The sequence below is a fragment of the Panthera tigris genome, chromosome D3 (genome assembly GCF_018350195.1).
Source record: "Panthera tigris isolate Pti1 chromosome D3, P.tigris_Pti1_mat1.1, whole genome shotgun sequence".
NCBI classification, from domain to species: domain Eukaryota; kingdom Metazoa; phylum Chordata; class Mammalia; order Carnivora; family Felidae; genus Panthera; species Panthera tigris.
This window is the reverse complement of record NC_056671.1, coordinates 2232332-2251071: the sequence shown is the minus strand read 5'-3', so window position 1 is coordinate 2251071 and position 18740 is coordinate 2232332.

The following is an 18740-nucleotide window of genomic DNA, read 5'->3' as shown; positions in this document are numbered from 1 at the left end:
ACTGTCGCACGGTGCCATTCACAAAATCCAGTCCCTGAGGCACAGAGCAGTGGAGAGGAACCCAGAGGGGCCGAAGGGAAATGCCTGGTTCAAAAGCTTCTGCTCTGATCTGAAATGATCTCTTCTCTGCAGGGGACGCATTTTGTCACGCTTCCTGTAAGTCGGACGTCTATTCAAGGGAAGAAGCTGAGGGATGCCTCCTGTGACACCCCCTCAATCCCCCCAGGTAGAAGGTGGCCAATGGACGATATCTGTGCAGGAAAAACATCAATTTGTGATCGTTACTGCTGCCTTCAAGGATGCAAAAGGGACAGCCCCCAAATGACACCAGATAGTGCGTGCACGGTATCGTCTGAAGGATGGGCTTTCCACTTACAGGTACACTCATATTTAATCATAAGCTTGAGGGAAGACTGTGCTACCTTACATAACATCCATAAATTATCCCGGTGTACTTAAGAGTCGGGTTCATTGATTTATAATACAGTTCATTTATAAAAACCAAACTTATTTCACAGACGACAGCAGCTGCTTGAAACACTCTTTAAAGTGAAGGTGGCCTACAAATTATCCGGCGGTTTCGTTTGAAACAAGTTATTCATGAGAAATGCAGTGTTGGCAGGAAGGAGGCTACATATTAATCCCTGACAAAATGAGCCTGTATCAGTATCTGATCATTGTTTTGACACTTCAGGACGGGAACACGGCACTCCGATGGGTGAGGGGAGCACCGAGGGAGACGGCAGGCTCGCGGTGGCGGAGAAATGCCACGCGTGATACACGGTCCCCCAACATATGCAGGCCCTGCGGAGTCACCTCTTTTAAAAGGGGCAAATCGCTTTGTAAGAAAACAGCACGCTTTTACTGTCTCTGTTTCTGAGGGAGGACGTGGCAGGGCCGTGCCGAGTCCCCAAGAGCGGGTGGTCCATGTGTCATCGGGATGATGTCTCATCTGAGGTCTTGGCTGGGGAAGAGTCAGTTTCCACACGCTTGCTGGCCGCTGGCAGAACTTTCTTAGGCTGCCGCCTGCCCTGTGCCCTGTGCCCTAATGTGGCCGCTTGCCTTCATCAAACCAACAATGGATCCCAGCGAGCTGGCCGCTACAGGACCGTAAGCCATAAACACGCACGGACCCCAGCTGCACTCGGGGAAGGGGCCACACCGGGGGTGACTCTCAGGAAGGGTGATGATGGGACCGCTTGAGCACCTGTCTGCCGTGGGAGGAAAGGCCAGAAACGGGCTCGGGGGGTGAGGAGAGCCGGCAGCTGAGAAGACAGCGGGGCAGACACGAAGACACAAGAAAACATGTAAACGAGAAAATGGTTCAAAGACATTTGTTGTTTTTGGATTGCTGATCTCCGGTGCAAAGTAATGAAACTTCACTCCAAGCAGGTGCAGAGCAGAAAAGCACACCCCTTGTTCTATCTAGTGTTGAAGAGCAGAATTGTAACCAGTGCCAAAGACGTCCCCACTGACTTTATTATTTTTTTAAGTTTACTTATTTATTTTGGGAGACAGAGCGAGCAGGGGAGGGGCAGAGAGAGAGAGAGACAGAGGGAGACAGAGAATCCTAAGCAGCCTCCAGGCTCTCAGCACAGAGTCCAACAGGGGTTGGGGGGTGGGGGGCTTGATGTCACGGTTCATGAAATCATGACCCGAGCTGAAATCAAGAGTCAGAGCTCAACCGACTGAGCCACCCAGGCGCCCCCGACCCACTGGCTTTAATTTTTTTTTTAATGTTTATTTATTTTTGACACAGAGACAGAGAGAGCGTGAGCAGGGGAGGCACAGAACAGAGAGAGAGGGAGACAGAATCCGAAGCAGGCTCCAGGCTCTGAGCTGTCAGCACAGAGCCCAACGCGGGGCTCGAACTCACGAACCATGAGATCATGACCTGAGCCGAAGTCGGACGCTCAACCGACTGAGCCACCCAGGCGCCCCCCTCCCCCGCTCCCCACTGACTTTAAACCAAAGGCCCTATCACTGTCCTCCAGGAAAGCCTGCCGGGTGCGTGTGGCTTCCTTCACCTGTTGGCCTCATGTCGGCTCCCCAGCTGTGGACTCGCACGGGAGGCCCGGGCACCAGGCTGCTGACGGAAAGCCTCCACTCTCCTCCTAGGTTTTCGTGGAGTCACCGAAAGGCAGGCCTCTGTCAGGCTTCTACTTCGGCACTTTCCACGCAGCTTCCTCTGTCTCCGGACGCTGAGGGGAGAATGAGGACATTGGAGTCACGCCCTCTGATTCTACACAAAATAATCATATCGCACAGTGAAAATATCTCTCCCTTGTAAGCCCTCCAGTTGATTAAATGGCTGAGTGGGCAGGTTGGCATTTCGGGGAGACATTCGGTGAGCGGAGCTACGTGTCAGTGTCTCGACTCAGAAATCAGTCAGGTTACAAGTGCAGAGAATCTTCCACTTTTTTCTCCAGCCCCAGACCCTGTTACCAGATGAAATGCCTGTCATCCTGTGTGTCTTCGGACAACTCGAAATTCGTTGTGGAATCCTGCGTTGTGGGTTACGCATGCCCTGGTCAGGGGCTTAGATAATGGATCCTCTCCCAGCAACACTGAGAACAGCCAAGTTGGGGGGGTGGGTTACGATAGGACAATGGATCACAAGGTCAATCTCAAACAGACCCAGGTATGTAGGGAGAATAAGGTGGCTTCTTCAGGGGACAGAAGGTCATACGTCACTCGAGGACAGGCACACCGGGACTCCTGGGTGGCTCAGTCGGTTGAGCGTCCGACTTCGGCTCAGGTCATGATCTCATGGTTCATGGGTTCAAGCCCCACCTCAGGCTCTGCGTTGACAGCTAGGAGTCTGGAACCTGCTTCGGATTCTGTGTCTCCCTCTCCCTCCACCCCTCCCCTGCTCACGCTCTGTCTCTCTCTCAAAAATAAATAAACACTAAGAGGGCAAGCACACACGTGACCTCACACAACACCGCCGACAAGGAAGAAGCGACTCAGAGCTGGGCTCCCATCGAGGGCCAGCCACTCGCACATCACCCGGCACATTTCGTCTTAGCAAGGCCGTAACGGAGACATTTTGGGTGGCGTCCACAGAATTGCCGAGGGCCGTCCGTGCAGAATAATTTGACGCAGAAGGGTCGGTCCCGTGGGCAGGATCTGCCCACGTGGCAAGACAGGACGGGCAGGGATCTTGGCCAAAGACGGCTTCTCATTGCTTCGCTGGAATTAAGCACTAAAATTAAATTAATCCGGAGTAACAGTCACTACGTTTGTAAACACCACGAAAGAAACGTAGTTTAGAGTGACCACCCCGTCTTGATTCTGTCGGCTTGCCCATCAGGCATGTGGCAGCAGGGGCCCTCCTGGCCTCCCCGCGTTCAGGTGATCCAGGTGTGCTCAGTCATGACCAAGCACAGGGGCCAGCGGGAGACCTCCCAGCCCTGTCCGTCCGCGGGCTCGGTGACCCACAGCTTTCTAGATGGTGGCTGCTCTCTGATAATACTCTGTCATATACTTGAAAGTTGCCAAGAGAGGAGATCTTAAATGTTCTCATCACAAAAAGGAAACGGTAATCGTGTGATATGATGCAGCTGTTAGCTAATGCTATGGTGGTAATCATTTTGCAATATGTAAGTATCAAATCGATATGATGTACACCTTAAATTTGTACGATATTACGTCAATTTTATTTCAAGAAAGCCAGAAATAATAAAAATAAAAGTCAGAATAGCACGCTCATGGCTGAGCTGTGGACACGTGTGCAGTGTGACCCTGACGTGAACGTCGTTTTAAGCTGCTGAGATTCGGAGACTGTTGATTCACAGCGTAACCTAGCCTGTGCTGACCTGTACAAGTTTGTGTCTGTTACCTGTATTGTCAACGATATGCTGGTGTTTTGTATCTTATTCTGTTCTACTCTATTTTGTTTATTTCTAAAATGTTGGTTGTGGGTGCCTGGGTGGCTCAGTTGGCTAAGTCTGACTTCATCTCAGGTCATGACCTTGAGTTCATGAGTTCCAGCCCCGGGTCGGGCTCTGTGCTGACAGTGTGGAGCCCACTGGGATTCTCTCCCTCTTTCTCTCTCTCTCTCTCTCTCTCTCTGCCCTTTCCCCACTTGAGCTCTCTCTCACCCTACAATAAATAAATAACCTTAAAAAAAATTAAAATGTTGGCTGCAATCCGATAGATCTCACAGCTCACGATGTTTTTGAAAAACAGCCTTGCGAATACCCATTTATTTGGGGATTGGTGGTTAAGCCTCTGCCTCTCTGCCCCGGCCGAAGACGCTTCTTCATTGCCTTGGCTGGGCTGCGGGTAATGGAAAGGTTAAACTGGCTTCAAACTTTTATTTTATTCATTGTGTGATAACTGATTTCAAATATTGAACTTCCTTCAGAGGAACAATAAATTACTTTGTGAAATATAGATTATGCCGATAACGGATGAGCTAGATATAAATGGAATCCCGATATCTTTGGGATATATTCCTGTGTGCATGTCTCTAGACATTGGAAGAAAAGAGAGCACCCCAGTAGTGAAATAAAGCAGCATTGCTGATGTGTGTTTTTTATACGTGGGATGCCTGGGTGGCTCAGCTGTTTAAGTGTCCGACTTTGGCTCAGGTCGTGATCTCGCGGTCCGTGAGTTTGAGCCCCTCGTCGGGCTCTGTGCTGACAGCTCGGAGCCTGGAGCCTGCTCCGGATTCTGCGTCTCCCTCTCTCTCTGCCCCTCCCCTGTTCACGCTCTGTCTCTCTCTCTCTCTCAAAAATAAATAAACATTTGAAAAAAAAAATCTAAGAAAAATGAAGAGAGCGTCCATTGTCCTGTTTGCTCCATGGATCCAGGTCAAACTCGTGGATGAAGTACGTTGTTTCTTTGTTTGGTCCTGGGCAACACTTAACCGGTCTTTTCAGACAAAAGTGAAACTCAGGTTTTATTCTAGAAATAAAAAGTGGGCACAGAGGTGCCAAAGGACCCCGTTTAGAAATGTATTGTGTTCACCCAAGAGATATTTATTGAGTGTCTACACCAGGGAGATGACGGTGCACAGAAATCACCGTCCACGGAGCCCATCTTCTTGTGCGACAGAAATGGCGCCGATGACAAGGTGTCCTGGTGCGTGAGGAGGTGATGGGTGCTTTGCAGAAACTACAGCAGAGGGGGGACAGTGCAAAGACAGCCAGGGAAGTCTCACTGAGAGACGACGTGCAAGGAAAGACGCCAGGCTGGTGCAGGAGACGCTGTACCAAGGTCTCAGGCAGGGGGGTCTTGGGATGGACGCAAGCCTGCTCAGACCGGCGGCACTGTGGGGGGCTGTCCTAGGCATGCTGCGACGGTGGCATCCCTGCCTCCCGTCCATGAGGCCCGGTAGCATCTCTTTCTTTCTCCCTGTGCCCAAACATCTCCAGACGTTGGAACACGTCCCTTTGGTCGGGAGAGAGGGGGCCCTCGGCTGAGCAGCTCTGAGCAAACGGGAAGGCTCTGCCTGGGGCGGAGCGAGGAAGAGAGTCACAGCCGAGGTCAGCAGGGGCCACGGGCCACGCGCAGGTCCCGTGCGCCATCCTGAGGCCTTGGCTTGTGTTCTGCACGAGCCGAGACGCCGCCAGGAGGATGCCCTGGTCTGAGCTACGTTGTAACTGCCTCGGCCGGGCTGCCGCGGAGGATGAACGGTCCGGGGACAAGAGTGAGGACAGCAAGAATGGAGCAGGGGGTGGGGGAAAGCTAGCCAGGGATGAAGTCGTCCCGGGGCACAGCAGGTGTAGTGCAGGTGAGGAGAGGGGCCAGCCTGGCCCCATCCCGAAGAACGGCCGCTGGGGATTCGGGCGAATGTGAACGCGGTCTTCCTAGGGGACCCTCACGCCTCTGAGCGACGATTCTGGGTCAGCGAAGGTGGGGCTTAGGGACTCAGCGGGCGAAGACAGGAGTCAGAGGAACCAGGGGGACTTTCTGCAAATGAGGTGTTTGGTGGTTACTTGTGCCTCTATTGGATAATTGCCACATTCGAGATTTAAAATCCATCTTTCTGTGATTTTAGTCATTTTCTCGTTTCCAGAAAATCCATAAAAATAAGTGTTTTAGCGATTTTGGTTTTCTGCCTCACGTCGTGTGCCTTCCGCAGCAATGGATGTGGGTTCCCTCTCCGACTGGAAGCGTTCCGCGGCCTCTGGCTCCCTGTGACGTGTGGCCAGCGGTGGTCAGACTGGGTGTCTATGCCCACGGCCACCAGGGGTCACCAGGGGTCACCTGGGTCCTCCACCGAAGGCCACCGCCCCGGCAGGTGGCCCCGTCCAGAGCCACCCTCTCCAGGTTCCGCGGCACTTCCTGCCGTGCCCGCCGGGTCCCCAGACAGTAATGGTCCCCAGCGTCAGCTGTCCCAGAGCCCCGCACCGTCGTCCCACACCCTCGCGGGTTTCTTTGGATCCTGTCCACCTGGGTCCACTCGGTGGCTGTCTCATGGGCTCTGTTTCCTCCTGGGGCTCCGATCCATGCAACCTTCACGAGAAAACCGAGACACGAGTGACACGTACAGGGGGCGCCTGGCGGCTCCATCAGTTAAGCGTCCGACTTCGGCTCAGGTCATGATCTCGCAGTTCGTGAGTTCAAGCCCCGCGTTGGGCTCTGTGCTGACCGATCGGAGCCTGGAGCCTGTTTCGGATTCTGTGTCTCCCTCTCTCTGCCCCTTCCTTGCTCACACTGTCTTTCTCTCTCAAAAATAAATAAATATTAAAAACAAAACAAAAAGAATGGGAAGTACTTTATCCTGCAGGGTTCCCTGGGTTTAGTCCAGCTCTGGGGACACGGCTCATGTCTCCTTCCTGCCCAGATGCTGTCAGTTTCAGACGTTGCTTAAAGAAGCAAACAGAAGCGTGCAGCAAAGGAACACCTTTGGCTTTTAAAATAGACCTTGTGAGATAGAAAGGCTTCCAACAAGTCCCGTAGCCGGAGGCCTTCCGCCACATTTACAGACGCCAGAAACACCACGGCAGCTGTTTCTAAAGTTTGCAGCCTTTCAAACCCCTGCAGCCACTGCCGGGGTGACTGGTGGCAGCTCGCCTGTGATCTGGGCGAGGCAGAGGGCCCCCATTCCGGGCCATTTGGTGGAGTTCTAATTCCAAACGCCACACCAGGAGGGCAAAAAAAATTTAAAAAAAAAAGCAGGAATTAGAGTGGCCTCCCAAGGCAGGTCATTTGGAATGAGAGATTTATAGTGAAGGTTTGGGAAAGTCATCTAAGGGTTTAAAGTCCCCTAAGGCAAGGGTAGAGCACGCACCGACGTTTTCTGAATTGCACGAAATGGGTCATGAGGCAGGAGGGAAGAATGCGTAGCATCGTCATCTGTACGCGGGGTTGGGGCCCGGGAGACGCCTGAGCACTGCTCACACCCACCTGGGGCATCCTGAGCGTGAGAATTCCAAACGTCCACTTCTGGGAGGTTGGGTGGACGTGCGGTGTCCTATTCCTCCCGCTGAGCACCGCTGACCGCCACGGACATCACATACGAACAGACACCAGGAGACTCCGAAGGGTCAAGAGAAGAAGGCAGACCTCACAGGGAACTCCAGTGCGAGCCCCGCGTCGGGCTCTGTGCTGACGGCTCAGAGCCTGCTTGGGATTCTCTCTCTCTGCCCCTCCCCTGCGTGTGCTCTCTCTCTCTCTCTCTCAAAATAAATAAATCAACGTTTAAAAAAAAAGACCCGGGGTTCAGCAGAATGGTCAGCTTGCAGATTGGGTACTGAAGGGGCCGGCGACCAGAAAGGCTGCTCTCTTTAGCTACGGGAACAGGAAAGGGACAGACTCTCTGATGGAAAACGTGCACCCCCAACAAAGGCTGAGTGGGGAGCCTTGACGTCCAGCCTCGCTGGTGGCAGTGAGGCGTCCCCCGGGCCCCTGCTGGAGTGGAGTCCGGGAGCCTGGACATCAGCGGAGGCCAGATGGGGAGCGGGAACCTGGCAGACGTCCCCTCCGAGGCGTCAGGTGTCAGCGGAGGCTCCAGAGTCTCAGCAGGAGTGAGCAGCCCCTCTCCCTGATATCAGAGGAGCCAGAGTCTCGTGCGAAACGCCTCAGGTGACAGGATTCCAAGACAAAGTCCGTCAGCATAGACACAACCAGGAAAACCCCAACCTGAGCGAGAGAAAACATCGACAGATGTCAACAGCGATGTGACACATTAGCTGACCAGGATTTTATTTCATTTTATTTCTTATTTTTAAAAAATTATTTAAAATATTTATTTATTATTGAGGGACAGAGAGAGACAGAGCATGAGCAGGGGAGGGTCCAAGAGACGGGGAGACACAGAATCTGAAGCAGGCTCCAGGCTCCGAGCTGTCAACACAGAGCCCGACGCGGGGCTCAAACCCGTAAACCGTGAGATCACGACCTGAGCCGAAGTCCATTAACCGACTGAGCCACCCAGGCGCCCCTAGCTGACCAGGATTTTAAAGTGGTATTTGTAAAAATGCTTCAATTACAAACACAATTTAAACAGATGGCGACCAGAAAGTCTCGGACAAGAAGCAGAAGACACAGAGAAGAAACAAACAGGAATGTTGGCCCTGAACAATGACAGAACCGAAATAAGGTCGGGGAATCGTTCTCAAGAGCAGAAGGGACCCCGCTCGCTGTGAAAGAGAACAGCAGCCTGTGTCTGCCCAGCCTAGACACAGAGAAATGTGGACCAAAAGGCAGAAGGAGCCACGTTGAGACTGTGACAAGAGACGTCACGTCTGTGTCCCTGGGTCCCAGAGGAGAGGAGTCAAGGGGTCGAGCAGGAAGGAGAGAATTCCAAGAAACAATGGCTGTGAATCGCCCGATTTTGGAAAGAAGGGGGGCAAAAAGAAACACGCATCTACAGATTGGAGACTAAGTTAACCCGAAACGCAGAGGAGAGACCCCAATGACCCAGACGAAAGCCAGATTCAAGACAGAAACCAGAGAATGCGCTGGACCGTCAGCACGGTCACATCCCAGGGCGTGCTAGGAATCCAGGCCACCGGCATGGCCGGTACTGTCACCCCAACACTCACTCCCTCGTCCGCGGGGCCACAGACGCTCCTGGAGACACATGGGGCTACTTGTTCCCAAGCCCCGAGCGACCCTGGTCTTCAGGTGGAAACTAAAGAACCTGATCTGGGTTAACCTCAGCGAGAACAGAGCTGTGCCCTATGACCCTGTTATAAAACTATGAAGGAGCTGGATGGCGAAAAGCTTCAGCCAGCAGAGAAGGACGCCCCAAGGGTCCGCGTTGGTGACCAGTCTTGTCGGGATGTGGCCCCTGGACTGAGCCGTCCTCTGCCCTCCATCGTTCCTCCCTCTGCTGAGACCCTGCGTCCTAGGGGAGGGTGTGGGGGCCAGAACGGGCGCTCACGGTCGTGGAGGGAGCTGGGGTCTCAGACCAGCGCTGCCCCCCACACGGCCACAAGCCATAACGAAGAGCTCGTTCTTCAAGAAACAAATGGCGGTGACAGGGCTGTGATAACACAAGTATCCTCGAATGAGGGGCTTAAGCAACAAATAATGGTTTCTCACCGTTCCGGAGGCTGCAAGGCCAAGATGAAGCCGCCAGCAGGTTCTGGGGGTCTGGCGGGACCCGCGTCCTGGTTTGCAGACGGCGTCTGCTCCCTGTGTCTGCTCCTGGTGCGAGGGGCGAGGGCCCTCTCCGGGGTCTCCTTTGTAAGGACGCTAATCCCGTCCGTGAGGCCCCGTCTCAGGCCCGATCACCTCCCGAAGGCTGCACCCGCTGGCCACACACGGGGGGCAGGATGTCGGGATGTGCACTTTGGGGAGGGGGACACAAACGCTCAGCTGGTGGCAGTGCTGCGAGCAAAGGTCTGGGATAGAGGTGACCGACACAGTCAGGCTGTGCCCACAGCCCAGGAAGCGGGTCAAGTGCAGGCGGGCGGCAGGCACGTTTAGCGGCTTTGCCGGTTGGAAGGACGGGGGCTTGACTTGAACCAAGGTCTGCGTAAGAAAAGGCAAGGAGGGGAAAAGAACACGGCAGAAAACAGAACTGTCTCTTTGCCAGGGGGGAGAGCTCTCGGTGGCATTTGTTAGGAATCCAGTTTGCCGTCGGTGAATCCGGTTTGCAGGTGAAATACCTAAGCTCTTCCTGAGGTATCCCCGGTGGAAGGTTGGAGGCGAGGCGGTGGCTGGGGACACAGGCAGATGGGGAGAGACAGAGGCAGGCAGACAAAGGGCCCCATCCCCCTTCTCCTGGGGGCAGGTGGGGACACCTACATCGGCAGGCCAGGCGGTCCTGCCCAGCAGAGTCCCCAGAGCCCCCAGTAGAGCCTGGCTGGAGCTCAGGGAACATTTCTTCAATGAACTTCCTGAGTGAATAACCGGTCCGACGGGGATCGCTCGTGCTGGAATCGTTCCTTTCTTGCTGCTTGGATACCTCTTGAACCCCTCTCCTGCTTGGCCCCCACGTGGGAGCCCACAGAACAGAAATCCCCGCTGCCGTGGCCCTTTCGACGAATCGACCGGCATCCCTCTCAGGGCCTGGCGCAGAGAATTATTACGCGCTGGCTCCTGTCCCACGGAAAGGCGAAGTCCGTTTGCCAGGCTCCACGGTGCTCCAGGGCCACGGGGCTCACGTGGGCCTCTCTTCACCTCTTGAGTTAATCCCTCGATTAGCAAAACGCACAGCTTTGCCGCTGGGTTTACACTTGTTTCGTGAGCCTGGGAGAAGACCAGCGTGTCCTCACCGGATTATGAAAGGGGCTGCGTGTCTGGCCCCCTGTGCTCCACGGGCTGGGCCTTCTTGTGTCCCTTGGCCTCACCGAGTCGGGCCACGGAGATGGGGTCGAGCCATCGGCTGACGGTGAGGGAGCCCCTTCACCTTCTCGGGTGGGCGGAAATGGAGGTCAGGGCTGGGCACGCAGGGCGTGCACAAGGCCTCCCCGCCACTGGGGAGCATGGTGGCTCTGGGTGGGGACCCGGGAGCCCGGCGGGCCACGAGCAACCCTGTCCCGTCCCCGCCAACAGTCCAACCCTCCAGACAATTCTGCTTGGCAACGGCAGACTTTTTCTCCCTGTGGTCATTTGCTGGGGGACCAGCTCTGCTCTTGTCATGCAAAATGGCTCTGTGCTGCCTCATCCAGCCCCCGGAACCGCATCCAGTGTGGACAATTTAGCAAAAGGAATACAGGAGCCAGAGGAGGGAGAACCGTGTCCCTGGAAGAACAGAACAAAACACAGACATCACTTTTTTTCCCCCGTCTGAATACCCTGGAATTTGCAGAAACGTGTCTTTATGGGTGTGTGCGGGGCGGGGTGGGGGGGGTGGTGACACTCCTCTGACTGCTCCCGGCTTCCCAGCCCCCCAACCCGCGGGATCTGAGGCGCAGGGGCGTCTGTTGAACAAAGGCTGGGGGCGCTTGGAAAAGAAAACGTCTTTACGTCGCTCACCGGGCCTGAAAAAACTAAATGAGGGTTTGGTTGCAGATGGGAAGCAACAGGAACCTGTCGTGGGAGAGGTCAGCACTCGTGCATGGAACTCAAGGGCTCCGGGAAGGAAGGGAAGGAAGGGCCCCCCGCCGGGGTCTCTGTCACAGCCACAGGGGACTGAGCCTCCGAGGGGTGGGCCTCGGCTCGGATCCTCCAAGGAAGGTGAACGGTTGGCTCTAAATTCAGTATCCACCTGAGGCTGGGGTGGCTCACTTGCGCGTTCAGACCCTCGGTGACCTTGTGGTTTGGGGGGAAAAATCTGTTTGGCCTTTGTCCCCGTTTCTGGCACAGAGCCCCTGCAAACCTTGGAATTTCCTGGACGAGAGTGAGAAAGGTGTCTTTTGTTATGTTAACGAGAGACTTTTGGAAAGCTCCTGGGGGTAGACTGGCACTCAGAGCCCCAGTGATTAGAGGGCTGGGCTTGCCTCCGGACTTGAAGCAGGGAGGGGATCTGGAGGCCGGGTCAGTGGAGATTTGGGGCCAGCGGTGCCCAGAGAGGCCATGACCGTCCGTGCCCCCTGCCCCACACCCCGTGCGTCTCCTCCATCTGGCTGGCCTCAGTTACATCCTTTACCCTAAGTCAGTAAGGGTTTCTCTGCATTCTGTGAGCCGCTCCAGCAAATTAATTAAAGCAAACGAGGGGGCGGGGGAGGGAGGAAGTTCCGATCTACAGCCAGTGGGTCAGAAGCCCAGGGGACAGCCCAGACCAGCAACGGACACCTGCAGTGGCAAAGGTGGGGGGGGGGCAGTCCTGTGGGAAGGAGCCCCTCACGGCGGGGGGGGGGGGGAATCTGACGCCACCTCTGGGTGGATGACGGGGTCAGGATCGCATGGCACCGGAGGATCCCAGCTGGTGTCGGAGCTCAGCTCGGTGGTGTGGGGACCCCACAATTGGAGGTGGGGTCAGAATTGCTGTTAGACCAGGAAGCTGGGGTCATTGCTCGAGGGGCCCCCAGAAGGCAGAATGAAGAGTAGGGTCCTTAGGGAGGTCCCAGGACTTGCACCGTGGGTCCTGGGATGCCAGGGAGGCTCCACCGGGTCTTGGCGGGACAATGGGAGAAAAGACAAAAACATCGCTTGTTCCTTTTTTCGTTTGTTTCCTTCGTGGTCTTAGAGAAACCACACTCTGAAGAGAAAGGCAAACTCAGAGACAGAAGCTCAGCTTCCATTCATTTCCTTTGCGTGTGTGTGCGTGTGTGTGAGTGTGCACGTGTATGTGTGTGTGTGTTTATGTGTGCATGCGTGTGCGTGCGTGTTTGTGCGTGTGTGCGTGCATGTGTGCGTGCACGTGTCTGTGCATGTGTGCACGTGTATGTGTGCACACGTATGTGCGTGTGCAAGTTTGTGTGTGCGTGCACACGAGCGTGTGGGCGTGTACACGTGTGTGTGGCCGTCCAAGCCTCACCTGCGACATTCTGATGGGAATGCCGGCCACGTGCGACACAGGAGGAAGCTTGGGGTCTGGTGACCGCAGCCTCCACTTCCGGGAGGTGTCGCTTTGGCTGGGGGTCTCCTCCCCCACAAGAGACTGAAGATGAATGGGTGAATGAACGAATGAGTGAATGAATGAGTGACTTAATGAATGAATGAATGTGCAAGTGTAATCGAGTGGGTCTGACTCTCCTCTTGGACGAGTCCTCTTGTAGTTCAGGCTGATCTCGTTTTTCGGTCAGGAGCACCAGGCTCTCCAACGAGGCCCGCGCTTTGCCATATTCGGGACACAGAAGGCACACATTTTCCACACTGCATTTTGCCAAATCTCTCTTTGTTTTGCAAGAACTCCTGAAACAATTATTTCTGCTTCGACTGCCAGGGCCCCACCTCCCCAAGTGTTCCCTGGTTACCGATCGCAGAGCCCTTTTCAAAAATCATGGCAACGAAGCTATCACTTAACGGTTTTCTTGGCTAGCTCCAAAAGGGTCACTTTGAAATTTTACTCGTTTAGATGAAGAAACACCAAGGACTCCCCACACATAGCCTCCGCTCCATGTACGTGATCACAGCGGAATTTTGTGGGTGTTTTTGCAAAATCCACAGCATGTGCCAGTTAATGGCGGGGCCGGGGGACCCCATGGAGTCAGTGAGCTGGATTACTGTCAGGCAAATGGCACGCAGACATTAAGAGCGCGCTCAATTATGGATGACACAGAACAGCCGCCTCCTCTCGAGGTTATCAGTGGCTGTGATGCTGTGCCTTTAATTATGCCGCTCCCGTCTATTCCAGAACACTAACTCTTTAGAAAAGCAGTGCATGGAAATTCTTTATTAATCACCAGTGGGAGATTCGCCTGCCCATAGAGTGGTCGTAGTTTGTTCGTGTGTTTACTTCCAAAGTCTTGAATCCTACTAGGAAATCTGCCTACAGGAAAACTCACTGGCAGCTAACGCCAAATGGACTCGACCAGGGGTGGGTAGTTCCCCGGGAGAACTACCCAGGGAGCGCCGTGTAAGGCAGTGTGCCGCGTGTCTCCTTTATGCCGTGGCAGTGATGGGGGATTCACGCTCGCTTAGGGGACAGGGTCACATTGGGACGCCGTGGACTCCTCCATCGGCAGTTAAAGGAAGTAGATAGAGGTGAAAAAGATCAGCGTCCATTTACCTGCTGGGAACTCGAAAGAGCTTTACAAGGGCGTGTGTGACAGAGAAGGGAAGAAGAAACAGAGGGAGCTCGCGGGAGAAGGACTTTATTTCTGGAGGAGGACGGAAAAATGGTCCTCCCTGAGAAGGAAAGGAGAGACAGGAAAATACGAAACGTGCAGTCTGACCAGCTGAGTGCCACAGCACTGTTAGGTCCCAAGTACAAGATGTGGAAGACTGGGCTTCCCAAAGATGGCCTTGTCACATCTCCCTCCCACATGGTCTTCTCTGAGGTGTCCTTGTCACTCCAACGCAAGGAGGAGGCCATTTCTTCCTCTGACGATTCAGCTGGGCTGGGAAGTGACACTGTGATTTTTTGCACTGGGTGTATCCGACAGCAATTCTTTGGAACGCTTATGGCCCCGAGCCACCACGTGAGAAATCCACGGACTCCAGGCCGCCATGTTGTGGGGAAGCCCCGGGCAGGCACGTCGGTCTGCAAAGCACCCGGCGTGAGAGTGAACAGCCTTCCCGTATCCCCAGCAGCCAGCCTTAACGTCCTCCCGGGTGACAGCCAGACAACAGGGAGCAGAGAAAAGTGATCCCCATGGCGCCCTGTGCAAATTCCTGGCCCACAGGACCCATGAGCGTAATTAAACAGTTTTGTTTGGGCTGATAAGCTTTGCAGTGATCTGTCACTTGGGAATAGTAGCTGGACGCCGAGATCTCAAGTCTTGCCAGGAGGGAAGGGCTGGGGGTCGGTCTGGAGGTATCCAGCATAATCTCAGGGCATGCCTCCTTCCTGGTGAAGATTTGAAGCATCCTGTGTCCGTGTCTGCAGTTGACCTTCACGTGCTTCAAGGTCAACAAAGTGGGAGAGAGAAAGGAGAAAGGTAAATATGGCAAAATGTCAACAGCGGTTGCATCTAGGCAGAGATTATTCTGGGTGAAAATTAAAAGCAGAGAAGAAAACATGGAGAGGAGAACCTTCAGTTGACCTTTCAGAACCATGAGAAGAGAAGTAGAAGAGTGGAACGGTGTGGAACGGAAGGGGGGCCTGAGGACCCGGGAAATCCCTCAGTCCTGGTCCAACCTGCTGATCAGGTTACTTGGAGGCAACAAGACAAGGAATTAGCCGTATTATGGCAAAGTAGCCAGTTGTTCAATAACAGTGATGGAAACAGGGCAGGACCTGGTCTCTCCTCGAACAGTTTCACAACTTCAAACCCGATGTCTACAGGGACATGGAAAATACCGTATGGGGGTGGTTGGGGGGGCGGACCTAGAGGAGAAAGATAACAATGCATGAAGCCTGATGCTCTGTCTGCAGGGGAGGCTGTACTCAGCTCAGGGACACGACTGCTCTTCAGCGACACCAGCCAAGTCCTGTCCAATGGACCCATTTTGTTTGGAAGTCAGAAATCAGGATGGTTATGTGAGGCCTTACAATTTTTCCAATGTGGAAAAATGAATTCAAAATGTGAAAATACAGTGCAGGCCAACTAAAATATGTCTCTATATCTTATTTGTTCCAGAAGCTGTTAGTATGAGACTTCTGCTGAATTAAACCTGGCTGATTAGTCTCTCACCTCTGCCCCTGGGGGTAGTTTTGGACACCACGGAAATGAAAGATGCCTGGGCTAAAGGGACATACTGGTGTGACATTCAGCTCTCCCCTCACCACGATACCTACCTCTCTGAGAGGCATCACACTTGCCACCAGGTCAGCACGTTGCCCCCCCCCCCACCATGGGTCCATCACCTTCTCACTAAATGTCCAGGATCCCACCCTCCTTCTCTGAGGACCTATCTGTGTCCCGGGACTTGCTTTTGCCCGAAATTGAGTGGTCTTGAGGATGGGCAGATGTCATTATTATCGAACGGCCAACGAGCAAGGACAGCTTGGTTGTGCTACCTGGTTGAGGCAGGTCGTCCAAGGATGCTGTTTCAAGCTCTGCCTACAAGATCCTCTTGGCTGAGGGTCTCCTGGCTCCACCTCCCCCCCGCCCCATCCCATCTCTTTCTCCCTTCTCTGACCCTCTACTCTATCCCCGGGGTACATTTTCTATCCTAATATTCTAAAAGGAACTCTGGATGTAATTCATTGTGTTTATTTCATACATCAATTTCTCTCAGAGCCCAGGCTCTAAGGCTCAAGTTATTTTTTTCTGTGGCAGCCTCTTCTCTGAATCGATGTCGGATGGATAGATCCCCAACCAGATGGAAGCAAAGACCGAGAACAAAAAAGGAAGAAAATACCATGAAGAAGGAAAAAAGATCAGAATATGAGACGTTGTCTTATGCTTTATCTTGTACAAACATGAGTGTGAAGGGGTAAGGGAATTAGAAAAAAGTCAAAAGGGGGAAAATGGAATGAATCCAGACACTAGTCCACAGAAAGAGTCCCACCTTGGAGTGGGCCACCAAGTTCCCTCTAGGCTTCCTGGAGTCTGTGTGAGCCGTGAGGTCAGACTTCATGTCAACTGCTACTCTCTCTTCCAAATACTAGTCAGGTTCCCAGTAGGTTTGCCCAGATAAACTTTAGGGATGTAGGATTAGACCATGGTTGTACCATGTTGAATGCTAACTTCTTGGCTGTTGTTGCATTGTTTTTCTCTGCTTGGAGAAATAAGGGGGTGTTTGCTACAATAACCGGGAATCCAGAGACAAGGATGGCTTGGTCCCCAGCGCCATCATGTGAAGGGCTGGGGACAGGGAGAGAAAGGCTATGAAGCCGTTATGTGTATGACCAGGGTGGGATGTCTCTGTTCAGTGACGCAACAAGTTCAGACCTAAACTTACTGATCAATTTCACGAGTGGTATTTGTTGGATTTGCCCACTGCAAGAACTCGCAGCCAACCTGATTCATGGGGTGTTGGCTGATCTGATCAAAACATAGGAGTGGTCCTGCTTATTTAGATGTGGGAGTGGCAAGGTCTCTGTGAAGTTAGCACTTTTTTCATGGTGCCATGTTGGTGAAGGAGAAGGTCTGAGTGGTCATGCTGGGTGAAAGGGAGGATAAGGGTGACAATGTTGGGTGAAGGGTAGGGTATGAGGACAATGTTGGGTGAGGGGGAGGGCATGGGGGACAATGTCGGGTGAAAGGGAAGGTATGGGGACAATGTTGGGTGAAGGGGAGGGTGTGGGCAACAATACTGGTGAAGCGGAGGGTATGGACAGCCATGATGGGTGAGAGGACAGTTTTAGCCAACAGTTACAATGTTCTAACCACACTGGGCTCACCTCCTCCCGCCTACCCCACCCCCTTTCCCATTTTTCTACTAAAGACAAACTTGCTGATGCAGTAGTCATCTTGCAACCACAATATCTTTGCTTTAACAATCCTTTTGAGAAAAGAGTATTAGGAGGGGCCTCTTAGGTTCTACAGTGAAGGTCATCTGAATGATGATAAAAGGCTCTACAGAAATCATAAAGCTCCTGAGAGAACAGAAAGTACCGAAAGCTTTCTCCGGGAAGAGCCTAATAAGCCAATAAGTGGCTGACCCTCGCCTCACCTCTCCAGCCTATTTGTCGCACAGATGATGGAGAAGCTTTGATATTTGAAATGACAAGGAGCAAACCACGACCTAATGGTGGTTGGCTGAATTCCGGGGCAGAGCTGTGCGGGATGTCCTGGTCTGTGACACTTAGTGGCTGTCCTCTGTCTCAAGTAGAAAACCCAGCAAGCAAAGTTGCTTCTGATGCAGAAGTCAGCCAACTTTCTCTGTAAAGGTCAGAAAGGAAATGTTGAGGTTTTATAAGCCATACGGTCTCTGCCACAACTACTCAGTTTGGCCACCGTAACATAAGAGCAGCCATAGGCATTGGATAAACCAATGCACATGGCCGGCTTCCAATAAACCTTTATTTACAAAAATCGAGAGAGGACCAGATCTGGTCTGTTCACAGATTACTGATTCCTGTTCTAGGACACCACTAACTTCAAGATATTTTAGGGAGGCAAAAAAATATATTTCTAGCTATCACCCAGCTGGGCTGTGTTGTATTAAGGGTAGACAACGTAGCTGGTAGATGTTTGTGTTGCAGGATCATATTTTGATTCTTTTTTCTTGTTTTTCCTGGGACTTTCACCTTTTCAGAGGGTGGGAATAAGTCATACATCACCCTAGGTGAGGTGAGGTTTTTACAACAGAATGAATAATAGAGACACATTCTTAAGGTTCTTTTTTCTTTAAAAGTTTAAATTTTGGAGGTTTTTTTTTTTTAATGACAAAAGTGATATTCTAGATACAGTGATAGTGGTGGTTCTTCCTCATCTGGCCAGGGCGGTTTTTGGGTGGAAAGTGAAGATGTGAGAGAAAAATCTGCAGGTAGACTTGCATTTTCTGGAGGAGGAGGAGTTGAGGGAGCTCCCTCTGAAGCCTGGGCAGCTGGGGATCAGGATGAAGACGTGTGCGTCTGGGAGGCTCAAGAGCTGTGACAATGTAAACTATGTCAATTTCCATCAGCCAGAACTGAATTACAAACAGAGACCTCATAGCTTCCAGCAAAAAGGCTGAAATGATCCGAACTTGAGCTGTTTATTAATGCTAAGACCAAGAATCCAGGATGCACATTCAAACAAATATGTTTCCTTAGCTACCTGCTAGCATTTATTTTTGTCTGATAACACAAAAATAATATTTGATCCTAGAAAACATACACGCTAATTTTAAGAATGGTAAATAGACATATTTACATGATCTGTTTTGAGTTTCAGACTGAAGTTGGGTTGCTTGCT